Source organism: Rattus norvegicus, chromosome 4 (genome assembly GCF_036323735.1).
Source record: "Rattus norvegicus strain BN/NHsdMcwi chromosome 4, GRCr8, whole genome shotgun sequence".
In the NCBI taxonomy this organism is placed as follows: Eukaryota; Metazoa; Chordata; class Mammalia; order Rodentia; family Muridae; genus Rattus; species Rattus norvegicus.
Window position 1 is genome coordinate 108286256 of NC_086022.1, and position 15250 is coordinate 108301505.

Here is a 15250-nt window from a genome sequence, read left to right on the forward strand (position 1 = left end):
CAGAAGCTCAAAAGAACCCAGATGCCCTTCAACTGAGGAATGGATACAGAAAAGTGGCACATATACACAATGGAGTACTACTCAGCTATCAAAAGCAATGACTTCATGAAATTCATAGGCAAATGAATGGACCTAGAAAGTATCATCCTGAGTGAGGTAACCCAATCACAGAAAAATACACATGGTATGAGCTCATTGATAAATTAGCCCAAATGTTCGAATTACCCAAGATGTGCAGACCACATGAAACTCTAGAAGGATGACCAAAATGCAGATGCTTCATTCTGTAAAAGGGGAACAAAAATACCCATAGGAGGTGATAGGGAGGCACAGTTTGGAGGAGAGACTGAGTGAACTCAGAGCCTGCCCCACATTTGTGTGTGTGTGTGTGTGTGTGTGTGTGTGTAGTCGGATATAGATCTCGACTGAGATACACAGCCAGAACATGTCAAATGCCAGCAGCAAACCACTGATCTGAGAACAGGACCCCCGTTGGGGGAATTAGAGAAAGGTGTGAAGGAGCTGAAGGGGCTTGCAATCCCACAAGAACAACAATGCCAATCAACCAGAGCTTCCAAGTACTAAACCACTACCCAAAGACTATACATGGACTGACCCTGGTCTCCAACTGCATAGGTAGAAGTGAATAGCTTTGTTGGGGCACCAGTGGAAGGGGAAGTCCGTGGTCCTGTCATGGTTGGACACCCAGTACAGGGGAATGCTGGTGGGGTAATGGGGGAAGAATGGGGGGGATCACCAATATAGAACGTGAGAGGGAGGGGTTAGGGGACTGATGGACAGGAATCCGGGAAAGGGAATAACATTTGAAATGTAAATAAGAAATACCCAATTTAATAAAAATTAAAGAAAAAATATTTCTCCATGGGAGTCTCACTAGGTATACAAAATACTCTGAAAACTTGCCCAGATGTCTAGCAATAGACGGTCAACTCAAAATGAACTTCATGATATTTTTGGAGGCTGTTTTATAATATTTTGTCTGCACATGTGTTTTTAAACTTACAGGTCTTGTTTTCGATCCTGAGTTTTTATATTTGTGTGTGTGTGGAAATGTATATGTCCTTGTGTCTGTGTTTCTTTTGATTTTACCTCGCCTCCCTTTTTCTGTTTATTTTATCCTACTCTGCGTATTTTTGGTATTGCTGTTGCCTATTTTTTTTCTAATAAGAGAAAAAATATGGACTTGGGTAGCTGAGGAGGAAGACATTATATGGGAGGAATTAGGGGAGGTAGAGCCATCATCAGAATATAGTGTATGAAATAATTATTTTCCATTATCAAAACTAAACAACAGTAGTACAGAAAACCATACATTTCTCAAGAAAAGACAAAACTTATTTGAGGCAACATACAATGAGAAAATTTTGTGTAGCAGAGGATGGCCTTGTTGAGCACAATTGAAGAAGAAGCCCTTGGTCCTGCCAATGTTGGACTCCCCCCCCCCCAGTGTAGGGGAGTGTCACGGGGGGTGGGGAGAAGGAAGAGGGTTGGATGGGGAGGGGAACACCCTTATAGCAGAAGTGGAAGGGGATGGTATAGGGGGCTTATGTCTGGAAAACTGGGAATGGGAATAACATTTGAAATGTAAATAAAAGATAGCCAATAAAAAAGAGAAAATTCTGTAACATATTTCAGAATATTTTATTGTTTGTTTATATTTTTAAAATAGAAACTTTCAAGAATAAATGTATAATAATTTTTAAAAAGTTCCCAAAGTGCCACAGTCACTGCCATAGGTCTGTCAATTGTCTTTGTGAACTGCTTACATTCAAGAGACTTGGAGGCTGAAACTTAGGAAAATTAACATAGGAATAACTAAAGTATATTCATAATTTAAATTACTGCGTTTTTTTCTGGGTTCCATTCATTATTCCATAGTGTGTTTAGTTTTCACATTTCCTTGTGCTCTTCTACAGTGGACAAGGTATACTCCAGGTTTTTATTTTATGTATGTATTTAGGTATGTTTTATGATATATCTGTCTGTGTGTCTGTCTATCTATATATTTATTTATCTATCTATCATCTATCTATCTATCTATCATCTATCTATCATCTATCTATCTATCTATCTATCTATCTACATATATATGTATATATATATATATATATATGTCTATCTTCTATCCTTAACAACCTTGACAGTTTTGAAGAATAATGCTGTGATCATCAATATTGGAATTTTAATGAATGCTTTTATCTAAAGATAATTAGATGTTGTTAGTTATATTTTCTTAAAATGGAAAAGGCAATCTACTATAATCTGTCAAATGTGCATGTGATGAATTTGATTAGCCCCCTTTTAACATTTTCCCCAACAAAAGGGTAAATTAATGAGATGTGAAGAAAAGGTTTAGTAAAGTATGTTTTGCTCCCCAAGCTTAAGAAGACAGAGAACATCTTTCTTTCACCCTTTATGAGAATTCAATAATTCATAAAAATCAATGGTTAAGGGAGTGCTTCTATTGTGTATAGTATATCCTATAGCTTCTCCTTCAAGTAAATAAATATTGGTACTGGATTACTGTCTTTCTCAATGCTCTGGGCCCTCCACTGATCAAAGGCCTTTTTCCTGTGACTAATTCTCCAACTGGAGAACACAATCCAGGTTGTTTACTTTTGCTTTGGACCAGAGCAACAACCTCCAGCAAACTCTGGCTTTCAATTAAGAAATTGTTCACAAACTCTCGACTATGAACATATGAACACTTCTCTTTCCAGAAGGTTGACAGCTCATTCACTGTAAGCAAATTAAATAGACACAAAGGCCATGAAGCAGACCACTAGCAAAAGCTGAAACTTTTACTACTGCCAACTTGTCAAGCCAAAATTTACATATGATGGTCCAGGTCAAAGATGTTCACTCCCTCATCTTGATAAGTGTAAGGTTGGATTCCTTAAATTGTAAAGATCTTTAAATCAATATTTATATTATATATAAATCAATGATTTATATTATTTGTGTGTGTGTGTGTGTGTGTGTGTGAGGGGGGGTGTTTAGGGAAAACTTTTGGGAGTCAGATATCTTTTTGTATAAAAGATTGAGAACTGAACTTTTCAGGGTAGAGAGCAAGTGCCTGTTTCAGTTCCTAAGCTGCGGCAAAGGCCTATGTCTCCTGTGTGGCAGTTAGGCTGGTGAATTATGTGTTAGTGTAAATCTTTATTTTACACTGTTGCAGGTGTTCCTGCCTTAGCACATGCCTGACCTCTCCATAGTAACACTGCAGACTCTACAGTTAAGAATCCCTCTCTGCCTTTACTTGGGTCTGCTAATCCTTGCATTCTGTTCTGGTCATTGATTTACATAATTCTGAGGAGGACAGAATGTCTTGCTCTCTGGATCTTTCATTTCCGATGTTTCTAGAATCTGTAGTGTTGAAACCATCCTTTTATTTTTTAATCCTTAATATTTTTTATCCTGAATCTGAAGAAATGTGTTTATTTTGGAGGATGTTTTCAACTAAAAAGAAGAAAATTGTTCCACTTAAGTTGAATTCCTCTTTTCTGCTAGCTTCAGTTCTGGCTGTGCATGTACAGCACAGGTTTCCAAACTCTCTGTTTTAACTACAACATACGTAGCAAATCCACTTTTCTTTCCAGTAAAGGCACCAAGGCTTATAATGGTAAAAGGCCAACATTAATTACTTTAGGAGAAATGTCTGAGAGAATCATTGAGCCAATGAGTATCCTGATTTGTACAAATAATCAACAAAACCAGGAGCTTGGTGTTTGAGATAATCAACAAGATACATAAACCCTTACCCAGACTAACCAGAAGGCACACAGAAAGTATCCAAATTAACAAAATCAGATCCTACTACAGAAGCCTATGCTCAACAAAACTGGAAAATCTGGATGAAATGGACAATTTTCTGGACATAAACCAGGTAGCAAAGTTAAGTCAGGATCTGATAAACTATCTACACAGTCCAATACCTACTAGAGAATAGAAGCAGTCATTAAACGTCTCCCAGCCAAAACAAATCCAGGAAAACGGGTTTAGTGCAGAATTCTATCAAACCTACAAAGAAAATCTAATACCAATACTCTTCAGATAATTCCACACAATAAAAACAGAAGGAACACTACCATTTGGTTCTTTGAAGCCACAATTGCACTGTACATAAACTACACAAAGCTCCAACAACAAAAGAGAACTTCAGACCAATTTCTCTTATGAATATCGATGCAAACATACTTAATAAAATTCTCACAAACTGAATCCAAGAACACATCAAAATGATCAGTCAGCATTATCAAGTAGGCTAAACTTCTGGGATGCAGGGGTGGTTCAATATACAGAAATCCATCAACTTAATCCACTATGTAAACAAACTCAAAGAAAAAAACCACATGATCATTTCATTAGATGCTGAAAAAGCATTAGAAAAAATTCAACATCCCTTCATGATAAAAGTCTTGGAAAGATCATCAATTCAACACCCATATGTAAATGTAGTAAAAACAATGTACAGCAAACCAGTAGCCAACATTAAACTAAATAGAGAAAAACTGGAAGCAATCCCACTAAAATCATGGACTAGGCAAGCCTGCCCACTCTCTCCCTTCTTATGCAATATAGTAATTGAAGTCCTAGCCAGAGTAATCAGATAACAAAAAGAGGACAAAGGGATACAAATTGGAAAGAAAGAAGTCAAAATATCACTATTTGCAGATGATATGACAGTATAATTAAGTGACCCCAAAAGTTCCAGCAGAGAACTACTAAGCCTGGTAACCAACTTCAACAAAGTGCCTAGATATAAAATTAACTCAAACAAATCTGTAGCCTCTCTTTACTAAAGGATAAACAGGCTGAGAATGAAATTAGGGAAATGACACCCTTCACAATAGTCACGACATAAAATACCCCATGCACGGCCATGGGCATGGGGATTGCTGTGCAGCCTCAGCTATGCTGTGTGGCTGTTGATTAAACTGTCCCCTAAACAGCCAAAATAAAATAAAATAAAATAAAATACACTGATTTGATTCTAACAAAGCAATTGAAAGATCTGTGTGACAAGATCTCAGAAGATGGAAAGATCTCCCATGCTCATGGATTGGCAGGATTAATATAGTAAAAATGGACATTTTGCCAAAAGCAATCTATAGATTCAATGCCATCATTGTGAAAATTCCAACTCAATTCTTCATAGAGTTAGAAAGAGCAATTTGCAAACTCATTTGGGATAACAAAAAAAAAATCCATGATAGCAAAAACTATTCTCAATAATAAAAGAACTTCTGTGGGGAATCACCATCGCTGACCTCATCAGTATTACAGGGCAAGAGTAATAAAAACTGTATGATATTGGTACAGAGACAGGCAGGTAGATCAGTGGAATAGAATTGAAAACCCAGAAATGAACCCACACACCTATGGTAACTTGATCTGTGCCAAAGGAACTAAAACTACCCAGTGGGGAAAAAAAGATAGCATTTTCAACAAATGGTGCTGGTTCAACTGGAGGTCAGCATGTAGAAGAATGCAAATCGACCCATTCTTATTGCCCTGTACAAAGCTCAAGTCCAAGTGGATCAAGGACCTCCACATAAAACCATGTACGCTCAAACTAATAGAAGAGAAACTGGGGAAGAGCCTCGAATACATGGGCACGTGGAAAAATTACCTGAACAGAACACCAATGGCTTATGCTCTAAGATCAAGCATTGACAAATGGGACTTCATGAAATTGCAAAAGCAAAGGACACTGCCATTAAGACAAAATGGCAACCACAGATTGGAAAAAGATCTCTACCAATCCTACATCCAATAAAGGTCTAATATTCAAAATTTACAAAGATCTCGAGAAGTTAGACCCCAGAGAATCAAATAGCCCTATTAAAAATTGGGGTGCAGAGCTAAACAAAGGATTCTCATCTGAGGTATACTGAATGGTCAAAGAGCACCTAAAGAAATGTTCAACATCCTTAGTCATCAGGGAAATGCAAATCAAAACAACCCTGGCATTCCACTTCACACCAGTCAGAATGGCCAGGACCAAAAACTCAGATGACAACAGATGCTGGGGAGGATGTGAAGAAAGAGGAACACTCCTCCATTTTTTTTTGGGGGGGGGGTTGCAAGCTGCTACAATGACTCTGGAAATCAGTCTAGGTGTTCCTCAGAAAATGGACATAGTAGTACTTGAGGACCAAGCTACATCACTGCTGGGCAGATACCCAAAAGATGCTCCAACATATAACAAGGACACATACTCCACTATGTTCATAGTAGCCTTATTTATAATGGCCAGAAGCTGGAAAGAACACAGATGTCCTTCATCAGAGGAATGGATACAAAAACTGTGGTACATTTACAGGATGGAGTACTACTGAGTTATTAAAAACAATGACTTTATGAAATTCATAGGCAAATTGATGGAGCTAGAAATTATCCTAAGTGAGGTAACTCAATCACACAAAAACCACACATAGTATGCACTCACTGATAAGTAGACATTAGCCCAAAAGCTTGAATTACCCAAGATACAATCCACAGACCACATGACACTCAAGAAGGATGAACAAAGTGCAGATGCTTCAGTCCTTCTTAAAATGGGAAACAAAAATATTCATAGGAGTAGTTATGGAGACAACTTTTGGAGCAGATACTGAAGAAATGATCATTCAGAGCCTGTTCTACCTGGGGATCCAGCCCATAAGCATACAGCCACTAAACCCTGACAATATTGCTGATGCCAAGAATTACATGTTAACAGGAGCCTGATATAACAGTCTTCTGAGAGGCTCTTCCAGAGCTTGACAAATACAGAGGTGAATGCTAGCACCCAACTATTGAACTGAGAACAGGGTCCCAATTGAAGGAGTTAAAGAAAGGATTAAAGGAGCTGAAGGGGCTTGCAACCCTATAAGAACAGTACCAATCAACCAGAGCTCCCAGGGACTAAACTGTCACTCAAGGAGTACACAGGGACAGACCCATGGCTCCAGCTGCATATGTAGCAGAGAGGATGGCCTTTTGGGGCACCAATTTGAGGAGAAGCCCTTTTTCCAGCCAAGGCTGTACCCACCCCGCAATGTAGGGGAATGTCAGGGCAGGAAGGCGGGAAGGTGGGAAAGGGTGGGTGTTTATGGAGGGGGAACATCCTCATAGAAGAAGGTGGGATGGGATAGGGGGTTTATGGAGAGGAAAACAAGATATTGGATAATATTAAATGTAAATAAAAATATCCAATAAAAATAAATTATTTTTAAAAATAATAAAATAATAAAAAATAATAAAATATCAAGTGAGATAACCCAATCACAAGAGAACACACATGGTATACTCTTGCTGATAAGTGGATATTACCCCAAAATCTTGGAATACCCAAGATACCATTCACAGACCATATGAAGCTCAAGAAGAAGGAAGACCAAAATGTGGATGATTTCGTACTTCTTAGAAGGGGGAAGAAAATACTCACAGGAGGAAGTACAAGGAAAATGAATGGAACAGAGGCTAAAAGAAAGCCATCCAAAGACTTCCCCACCTGGGGATCCATCCTATATGCAGCCACCAAATCCAGTCACTATTGCTGATGCCAAGAAGTACTTGGTGACAGAAGCCTAATATGGATGTCTTCCGAAAGGCTCTCCCAGAATCTTACTGATAAAGATTAAAATGCTTACAGCTAACCATCAGACTGAGCACAGGAACCCCAATGGAGGAGTTAGAGAAAGGACTAAAGGAGCTGAAGGAGTTTGCAACCCATAAGAAGAACAACAATATCTACCAACCAGAGCCCTCAGTGTTCCCATGGACTTAAACCACCAACCAAATAGTACACCTGGGGGTCCCATGGCTTTAACTGCATATTTATTGTCTGGCATCAGTAGTAGTAGAAGCCCTTGGTCCTGTGAAGGTTTGATTCCCCAGTGTAGAGAAATGCCAGGGTTTTGATGTGGTAGTGCGGGTGTGGGAGGGGGAATACCCTTGTAGAGAAAAGGAGATGGGGGAATAGGAGAGGAGGGAACCATGAAAGGGATAACATTTGAAATGTAAATACATAAGCTATCCAATAAAAAACTTACAGCTATTCAGACAACTTGTGTTTTTCATCAATGAGCACACTGAAACAGTCTGCTGTCAGGGTTTACTTCTGTGCCATGTGGCAGCACATAGCTGACCATGTTAGGGGCTGGAGAGATGGCTCATTGGTTAAGAGCACTTACTGTTCTTCCAAAAATTCTGAGTTCTGAGTTCAATTCCCAGGAACCACATGAGGGCTCACTATCTGTAATGGGATTTGATGCCCTCTGCTAGTGTTTCTGAACATAGCTAAGCACTTTAAATAACAAGAGGCCTGCATGTCTCTCACAGGGCAAATTATCTTTGGCAATCCTTATGGAAACATAATACTATCAGTCCATGTTGTGTTGATGGATGTCTCCTTGGCCAACAACTTTTTGAAGAAAAGTTTTAGCTCTTTCTGCTTATCCTGTGCCCTTCTCTGTGAGAGTGACTGGTTAGATAGGCTTTTCCATGGTGTGCTCTCAGAGGACCACTTTGTCTAGGTAAGTGTCAGCATGCAAACGTCCTACAGACATGACAGATTTTAATATTTATTCTAGAACACACAACTATTTGCTCAATGCCTTTAACAACAGCTGACACAAAAAGAAAAAAAAAACAAAGATACAAAGTCATGTTTCTTCCATACTATATTTTTTTCATTAAACTAATTTAATAATTTTAGCTTTAATTTTCTTTTGGAAACAACACCAGCACTCCCCCATGTGTTTCTGCTTGAGAATGGGAAATTATCTCCTATAATAAATACTTACCAGTAATTTTAGAATATGCTATGAAGTAAAGAGGATGTTAGTCAATTTAATACAGGGTATTTGATATTGCAGGAAAACAAATTCTACTTTTGTAACATATTTAAAGGGCAACTTGGGGGCAATTTAGGAGGTGGTGCACTTAAATGCATATACACGCTTATGTATGTATATATAGTTAGTGGTGTTTTATGTATTTTAAAAGAAATATTCCATAAAATTTGCATTACCATTTGAGTATTTCATCATTTTTTTCAGTGATTATTTACGAGAATTATTCTTTCTGTAGAAATAGCAATCAGGTTAACCAAAAAAGATATCGGTATGTCAACCCTTTTAAAATACCTGTCTTAGAAGTGCTTAGAAGAGAGGTACTATTCTGTATTGTAAGTCACAACTGATGATCATTTGCCTTAAAGCACATTTCCAGTTGACTATTTTCCATTATGCTGTTCTGTAGCCACAAGGACCTTAGAATTTATAGGTCCTGATTTACATGGATGAATTAAAATTGGCAGGCAATTGCTAAACTATCTTGTCAATAGATACCATAGCAGCAAGGAGTCAAAGGTATTCATTATTCCAAAGGTAATTTCTATTCAAATTTATTTATTAGGGTAAATATAATGGGAACTTCATTGAGATTAATAAAATCTTAATGAGAAAGCACCCTATGCTTCTTAACCTGATTCTCAAAAGCTTAAGGCATTTCATATTTTTAGATACCTTACAAAATCTCCACAAGGTCAGTCTTCTCAGTCATCAACCCTCTGTCTTTCCTGTTTCAAACCTGAAAGTATTTTCCTATGATATCAACTTGCTAGTACACATTTATGAAAAAATATGACAGTGTTCTTAATTTTTGAAGAACATAATCCCAAGTAAAAGTGAATGATTTCCAAGGTAGAAGTTCTGTAAAATCCTTTCGTGCCACAAAATGTTGATCACTGTAAGTATACATGTGACCCTCTTTTTCCCCCATTTTTATTAAATTGGGTATTTATTTACAATTCAAATGTTATTCCCCTTCCCGGTTTCCTGTCCATCTCTAACCCCTCTTCCTCCCATTCTAAAAGGGTGTTCCCCTCCCCATCCAATCCCCCTTACCTCTCCCCCCAACAATCCCCTACACTGAGGGTCCAACCTTGGCAGGACCAAGGACTTCCCTTTCCACTGGTGCCTCGACAAGGCTATTCACTGCTACATATGCAGTTGGAGCCCTGGGTCAGTCCATGTATAGTCTTTGGGTAGTGGTTCAGTCCCTGGAAGCTCTGGTTGGTTGGCATTGTTGTTTTTATGGGGTTGCAAGCCCCTTCAATCCTCTCAGTCCTTTCTCTAATTTCTCCATCAGGAGTCCTGTTCTCAGTTCAGTGTTTTGCTTCCAACATTCGCCTCTGTATTTGACATGTTCCTGCTGTGTCTGTCAGGAGAGATCTATATCCAGTGTCAGCCTGCACTTCTTAGCTTCATCCTCTTATCTAGTTTTGGTGGATATATATATATATATATATATATATATATATATATATATATGTGTGTGTGTGTGTGTGTGTGTGTGTGTGTGTGTGTGTGTGTGTGTATGAATGACATGTGCCCCTCTTTAGGTTTCATGTTCTACTAATAAACTCTGAGAAACTCCTTTGACTATACAGGAAACAACCCAAAATCATTGCCAGTCTTCTTCAACTCTGTAAGTCACTTTCCTAGTAGCAGTTACCACAATTTAAATCCTCAGATTTGATGCATAGTTCAATACATTGATTAAAAAAGTTTGTTTGTCCCATGAAGAAAATTAACTCTGTCTCTTACTATCACTTTGAATTTGTTTTCTAAGATGTAGCCATTCCAAGAGATGGATTTCAAATATTAGAGAGGAGTATGGGAACAAGGATGGACAATCTGAAGGATGATTAACAATGTTTGTTCCACAAAAGGCACATGTAGATAAAGTATGCCTTCATGTGCTGAGGCATAACAGAAGTGGAAATGCTGACACAACATAATCAGAGTGGAATTCTGATCAAATCTGACATTCCTTTTTGTACTCAACTTTGAGTTTGAGGAACAGAACTACTTAGTAGAAGAATGATTATCTACTCAGCCTCTCAACTTCTTTACAATTATTACCATTGTCATCCTTAGTACTTAATGACCCTGAGCATTTCTCTGCCATAGGTGAGAAGGACCCTTTCTCATTCATGACCTCCTCTGTATTCAAACACTAATATGACAACATATATTCCATGTTTAAAAAATTAAGATTCAAACTTAAGGCTACTGTCCCAGCTCATTTTCTTTCTGACATATGTCTCTGATTCATATAGTCCACCTATATTTAGCATTTAAATAACTTACCACTAATTATTATTGTATTTGATCATTTTGATAATCTCTATTAAATAATGATTCCCCTGTTCATGGAAAAAGATACAAAGGCTCATATCAACTGAATTTTCTTTTTTTTTTCATGTGTATGAGAGCTTTATGTGCATCTGTGTTAATGTTGCCACATGTACAATTTTTGCCTGTAAAGATAAAAAAGAATGTCAGAACCTCTGGAACTGGAGTAACAGATGATTGTGTGCTGGCATGCGCAGGCTGAGACAAAAGCATGGGATTCCTACAAGATTAGCAAGTGATCTGTTTTCCATCTTTATTAACTTGGGTATTTCTTATTTATGTTTCAATTGTTATTCCCTTTCCTGGTTTCCAGGCCAACATCCCTTTAACCCCTCTCCCTCCCCTTCTCTATGGGTGTTCCCCTCCCCATCCTCCCCCCATTACCGCGCTCCCCCCAACAATCACGTTCACTGGGGGTTCAGTCTTGGCAGGACCAAGGGCTTCCTCTTCAACTGGTGCTCTTGCTATGCTATTCATTGCTACCTATGAGGTTGGAGCCCAGGGTCAGTCCATGTATAGTCTTTGGGTAGTGGCTTAGTCCCTGGAAGCTCTGATTGGTTGGCATTGTTGTTCATATGGAGTCTCAAGCCCCTTCAAGCTCTTTTAGTCCTTTCTCTGATTCCTTCAGCGGTGGTCCCATTCTCAGTTCAGTGGTTTGCTGCTGGCATTCGCCTTTGTATTTGCTGTATTCTGGCTGTGTCTCTCAGGATAGATTTACATCCGGTTCCTGTCCACCTGCACTCTTTGCTTCATCCATCTTGTCTAATTGGGTGGCTGTATATGTATGGGCCACATGTGGGGCAGGCTCTGAATGGGTGTTCCTTCTGCCTCTGTTCTAAACTTTGCCTCCCTATTCCCTCCCAAGGGTATTCTTTTTCCCCTTTTAAAGAAGGAGTGAAGCATTCACATTTTGGTCATCCTTCTTGAGTTTCAAGTGTTCTGTGCATCTAGGGTAATTCAAGTATTTGGGCTAATATCCACTTATCAATGAGTGCATATCATGTGTGTTTTTCTGTGATTGGGTTACCTCACTCAGAATGATATTTTCCAGTTCCATCCACTTGCCTATGAATTTCATAAAGTCATTGTTTTTGATAGCTGAGTAGTATTCCATTGTGTAGATGTACCACATTTTCTGTATCCATTCCTCTTTTGAAGGGCATCTGGGTTCTTTCCAGCTTCTGGCTATTATAAATAAGGCTGCTATGAACATAGTGGAGCACGTGTCTTTGTTATATGTTGGGGCACCTTTTGGGTGTATGCCCAAGAGAGGTATAGCTGGGTTCTCAGGTAGTTCAATGTCCAATTTTCTGAGGAACCTCCAGACTGATTTCCAGAATGGTTGTACCAGTCTGCAATCCCAGCAACAATGGAGGAGTGTTCCTCTTTCTCCACATTCTCGCTAGCATCTTAGCAAGTGATCTTAACCACTTAAGTATCAGTCCAACACTGAGGCTGACTCTAAAGGATATTTATTTACTGCTATATTAGATAAAATATACTACTGCATTTCTTTTGAGGAAAAAAATGGTTGTTTAAGAGTAGTTACTTTCTCGGTGATTTCAACTTTGCTCCTTTGATAAGCTCTCCCTTCTATAGATTTCAACCCAGAATTATGTTTTCCAAATGCATATTTCATGGTAGAAATAGAACTAAACCTGGGAGTGAAACAATCTTAAGTGATGTCATTGTTAAGTGGGAATTACTAACAACGTGGAGTAGAGTGAAAGGAAATAGTCAAGCATGAAATTATACAGATCAAAAAAATCAAGAAAATTTCATGCAATGAAAATAAATTTAAAGTAGTCTTTAGAAATTATCACCTATATTAAGTTGTGAGTCATAACTTCATAGTATATTTGAGGTCATATTCAGAGCTGTCCATCCTTCGATGTAAATAAATACGGGCATAAACTCAACTGCACTGTCTATGCTCTGTCACTCTGGCGACACGAGGTGAACATGCTGGAATTGTTCACATCCAACTGTATCTCTCTATAGTTGAGGTGTCCTGAAGACTCATGCTTCAGTGCAGGCTTCCAAATTTTTGTGTAGAAAGAAGCACTGCTAGATTCTTGACAAAGCCATTCTTCACCAGGCTTGTTTCTCTCCTTCCCTCTTCTCTCCTTTCTCTTGTAATAACCAGAGATTTATAAATATGTTGGATTTATCTTATATCAGCTCACCCCCTTCTGTCTATCAGTGGCCAAAGACAAATAATAAATAAACTGAATATGAGCCTGACTGTAATTTAAACATTCCCAGTTGTTACTGCTATCTTAAAACCCCTGATAACTATATAATCTGGAATGTAATTTACATAACTTCCCAAAGACACTACTTATATTTCAACTTTGTTGACTATAGCCAGTGAATTCCAATATTTAAAGATTTTAAAGATATATGTTGAGTTGCAAAAACTAAAATACATTGTTAATATTTGATATATGATCTATTTATATGTTGAGGACAGGTAATAAAATTTTATTTCACATTTTTGACTCTGCATTGAGAATCAAAGATATTCAAATGTACAATTTTCTGTACTGTGTCCCCATCTGCTATTTAAATTCTCTGAAGTAATAATTCTTCATCTGAGTACCTATACACTGGAATTATCTGGAATGTTGAGTAATTGACAGTTCTTTTCTTTACTCAGACTCAAAAAAATATTACTTGTGGTGGTTTTAATAAGTTTGTCTTTCATGGACTCATGTGCTTGAATGCTTGACCTATGGAGGATGGCACTATTTTGCCTTGTTGGAGGAACCATGTCAATGTTTGGGTGGGCTTTGAGGTCTCCTAAGCTTAAGCTCTGCCTAGCGTGAATGATATTCTTCTCCTGGCTACCTAAAGAAGACAGTTCCCTTCTGGCTGCCTTCAGACCAAGATATAAAACAGTCAGCTATTTCTCCAGCATATGTCTGCTTGCAGGCCTCTATGCTTCCTGCCATGATCATAATGGACTGAAACTGCAATGTAAGGCAATCCAATTATAAGAATTTGCTTGGCCATAGTATCTTCCTAGCAATAAAACCCTGTCTAAGACAACATGCGAATTTTCACAAGGATCTCTAATTATTTTAATCAAAAGGTAAATTATTAAATGTACATGTTTTAACAGGTTCATGTTGTGACTTCATCAGGCCTAAGCATTTTACTAAATTATCATTTCTCAAATATACTATGAAGTTATGACTCACAACTTAATATAGGTGATAATTTCTAAAGACTATTTTAAATTTATTTTCATTTCATGAAATTTTCTTGATTTTTTTGATCTGTATAATTTCATGCTTGACTATTTCCTTTCACTCTACTCCACATTGTTAGTAATTCCCACTTAACAATGACATCACTTATGATTTAGCATCTTACTATAACGCTATCATTTCTCAAATGTAAACCCAGTCACACTGTTGAATAACAGAAACATGAAAGTTGTTCCATGGGGTAATTCTTACTCTAGGTAGGCAGGCAGTCTAGGGTGCCTGCAAGCATTTTCAGGAGAAGGGGCTCCCTGTCTTCTCCATAACAATGCTTTTCTTTCTAGCAAAGGAAATTTACTTACACAGTTCCAGATGATGTCTGTTTGCACTGTTTTCAAAAGTTGCACAGCTTAATTTTATATCTTATCTCCATCCCTTCCTGCCTAGATTCCATTAGCCCAAACCTTTATCTTTGATTTATTTTTGAGACAAACAAGAAGGGAACAATTTAATGCCTAAGGGAAAAAATACACACACACACACACACACACAGTCCTTTCTGGGTTATTTCTAAGATAATTTCCAATTTATTCATCACTTAAATATTATTTAAAGTAGGTAATATATGATTTTATTGGAGGTGGTATATATGTTTGTGTGCATATATGTGTAAAGTAGAAGACCTGTTCAATATCATCACCCTGTTGACATCATCCACATTTTGTTTTGAGACATTATCTTTCCTCAGCAAGTAATCTAGGCAGATTGGCCTTGGCTATCCGTGACCAACTGTTTCTGCCTTCCCTAGCACTAGTATTACAAGATGGAGTC